Below are 3,499 nucleotides of genomic sequence, written 5' to 3' on the forward strand. Positions count from 1 at the left end.
ACTAGTGAGGATTCTAAAAGATAATGCAGGTAGAGCTGTCAACAAATACTAGCTATTCTCATTACCAATCTGTTCGAGCAGTGTTTATACCAAAAATTACAATGATGCTTTTTTTTTTTTTGAGGAATCCAAGCATTCAATTTATTAAACTAAGGCTAGTGAGGCCATAGCATGACAAAAAGCTGCAATCATTTGAGATAAGTTGATATTTTTATAAAGCTGAAATCAAAAGACTTAAGACGTGGAAAGATTTGCAAGTATGAGGAAATAATAAAACACAAAGGTGACCACAAGAATTACAAATATATTTAAATCTCAGTCCTGGGAAATGGACAATATACAGCCTTCTAGGGGAGAAGAGAAACATCTTGCATGTTCTGACAGCACTGCACTTTGGCTCATTTTCAGTGGTTGATGGAACATGAATAGGAACCACATTGTTGCTTGGAGACATGTCATTTTCACGTCTGACATTTGCTGCTGGGAAACAATATGGTAGATCTCTGTTAGGATTGTCTGAAAAGCAGCTTCTACATTTGCAGAGTCTAGGGACAGATGTCTCAATGAATGGCAAACCATTCTTTTCTGCGAAAGCTCTTGCTTCATCTGTAGGGACTACCCTGAGATGACTCACTCACTGCCCACAAGCATGGTAACAATGTTTTCCTATCAGCATGGTCTCTCAGCTCTTTCAGCCATGGCTCAACACTTTCACATGTGAGATGTTTAGCAATATCATAAACCAGTAAGGCACCTACAGCTCCACGATAGCACGCTGATGTTATAGCTCGGTACTTCTCTTGCCCTGCGGTGATCCATATCTGCGCCTTTATTATTTTCCTGTTATCCTGGATGCTTCTTGTTGCAAACTCTACACCAACGGTGCTCTTGCTTTCCAGATTAATCTCATTTCGAGTGAATCGCGACAGGAGTTTACTCTTTCCAACATCAGAGTTTCCAATAAGGACAACTTTGAAAGAGGTAGTCGTACTCATTGAAGCTGTGCCCATTGTGCGGCAGAGGAGTAAGCGGGGGAGAGCAGCAGTATTATCGGTGGGACCAGGGGACATCGCTGCAGGGGTAACCTCCAAGGATGCATTTTAAAGGAAAAGAATTCTAACAGATTGCAAATTTTTATTTGTGTTATTTTTATGTTCTCAAGTATGTATGGAAATAGAAGTAGATATAAACTTTGTAGTTCTGTAAAGTCTGTGTTCCTTCAGCTCTTACATAGCTATAAACAAAAACGTGTTTATAAATTAAGCTCAAATCCACCAAACCAATAAAATTTAAATTAATGATTTTAATTTAATGTTGTTTTATTGAAAATGTACTGAGTGCTACAGAACAAATTCTTTTTGACAGCATGTGAGTTTGGCATGCCCTAGCTACCAATAGCTATATTGCTATGTGATACTTCACTTATTTCATGATTTGAAGTTTATCTGAATTATTCTAAAGCTGCACATCTGAACATTTCATTAACATGTGACCATCTGTTCTTTTTTCATTAGCCTGAAGTCTATATTCTTGCAATGGGTGTTGATCCTATAGCACAATTAAAAAGAAAGGCAACCATTTCTGCAACCATGGCCAGCACTCCAGTAGAGGTGACTGTTTAGGTGATCCAGAAAGTGCTTCCTTAACTTTTTTAGCTTAGTGAAAACAGAGAATAGTCTCATGAAAAACTGACAAAACTCCCAGATGAGTTGCAACAGCCTCGGATGGAAACCTTTCACATTTCTTTGTTGAAAGAATCATTTCTTAAAGTGCTAAAGGAACAGCTCAAGACAATGGTTAAGCGGATTTCCTGAGAGATTCCATGAGCTCTACCAAGTGGAAAGCACCACTTTGTGCTCTGTACCTTTCCACCGAAGGCAAAGATACTTCTTTCCTGAAGCAGTAATAACTCTTCATGGCATAGACATTAGTCTGAGAACTCAGAAACTTTGACCCAGAATTCTGAATGCTCATGGTCATGGGTGTAAAATGAAATAATTTATGTGTCACAGCAAATTAAGATTACAGTATTTCAACACACTTAAAATCCAAGTTCAAAGAAATTTTAGTGCTTTGGTCTGATAGGTAATGCCTTGGAGCCCAGGGGAACCTCCTGCCTACAGCAATAGGCATGCAGGAGCTCATTCACCATTTCCTATCATTAAAATAGAACCAAACTTCTCTCTTACTTCTTTCAGGTATTAAACTTTTTCAAAGAAAATTTAACCATTACTTGCAACAATTTTATTTTTAGAAATGGAAAACTTTCATGGGACTTCTTTTTTATGAAATTTTCATTAGGTAACAGTTTTGATTAATTTGAGCTATATTTCTTAGGTAGGAACAGCATGAAATCATGAGTACAAAGGAAAAGGACAACCATACAGGGAAAGAGTTTGGCTGTACTAAACTTACTAAAGTTAAATATATTCATATACTAAAATTAAATATATTCATTTCTGTGATCTAATAATTCTACTCCAGAGGTAGTGCATATGTGAACTTATGGCTGGCTAAAAGAATATTTATAGAAGTATGTATACTAGTTAAAAAAAATAGCAACAAGCAAAATGTCCATTGATGGTATAATGGATAAACTGTGGCATATTCATAAATTGGAAAACTATATAATTATATAAAATGAACAAACTACAACTACACGCAATAACCTGAATGAATTCCACCAATAATATTGAATGAAAGCTGCCAGAAAACAAATAGCGCTGTCTGTATTATTTAATTTATATTACATTTTAAATAGGCAGACCAATCCATAATGCCAAAAATCAGCAGAGGTTTAAGGGAGAGGGGACTGATAGAACTAGGCCTGCTGGGGTTTTAAGGTGTAGGAAACGTTTCATTTCTTTACCAATACTTATCGAGTGTCCATGACTGAACTCCTTAAGCACTTTGACTTTTCCTTGTGAAATAGGGTTATATTTACCTCAAGAGGTCATTTGAAGAATTAAATTCCATTGTATGCAATGCGATGCACATTCTACCAGATATGTAACAAATGTTCGTGCAGCTGTGATTATCATTGCTATTATTATCAGCATTATTCCATGCATAGCCAAACTTTTAAAAACTTACATAGTTGATGACATGTTTAGTGGTGCTTTCACTGAATTGCACCTTGGTGTTCATAGAATCCTGTACACTGAGGTACATTCCTGAAGACATCCCTATAAAACCAACTGCTCTATTTTTGTAAGGGTGCTGATGAGGACCTTGTTTTTTTGTTTTTTATGTTCTCATGATAAGGACCTCCAGAATAAATTTCTTTATGATCTCAGTACAGCAATATTTGTACAACAGATTGCTTTCATTGTTGTCCAAGCTTACTCCTATGCATATTGTGGATCTTACAAATAAATGTATCTTTCTTCTTGCCTTTCTATTTGGATACTGAAAATCCCAAAGCCATATCTTTGCTTTAAGATGAAGTTATGAATAAAACTATATGTTCCTGTTTTATTTGTTTTTAATGTTTTGTCTC

The 3,499-nt window shown here is 36.0% G+C and overlaps 1 pseudogene; it reads right to left on the reverse strand.

Moving 5' to 3' along the window:
• Positions 1-347: 347 nt before the first annotated feature.
• Positions 348-1,980, reverse strand: LOC101419839 (ras-related protein Rab-11A pseudogene; annotated as a pseudogene).
• Between the last annotated feature and the right edge of the window lie 1,519 nt (positions 1,981-3,499).

The sequence above is a fragment of the Dasypus novemcinctus genome, chromosome 14 (genome assembly GCF_030445035.2).
Source record: "Dasypus novemcinctus isolate mDasNov1 chromosome 14, mDasNov1.1.hap2, whole genome shotgun sequence".
NCBI lineage: Eukaryota > Metazoa > Chordata > Mammalia > Cingulata > Dasypodidae > Dasypus > Dasypus novemcinctus.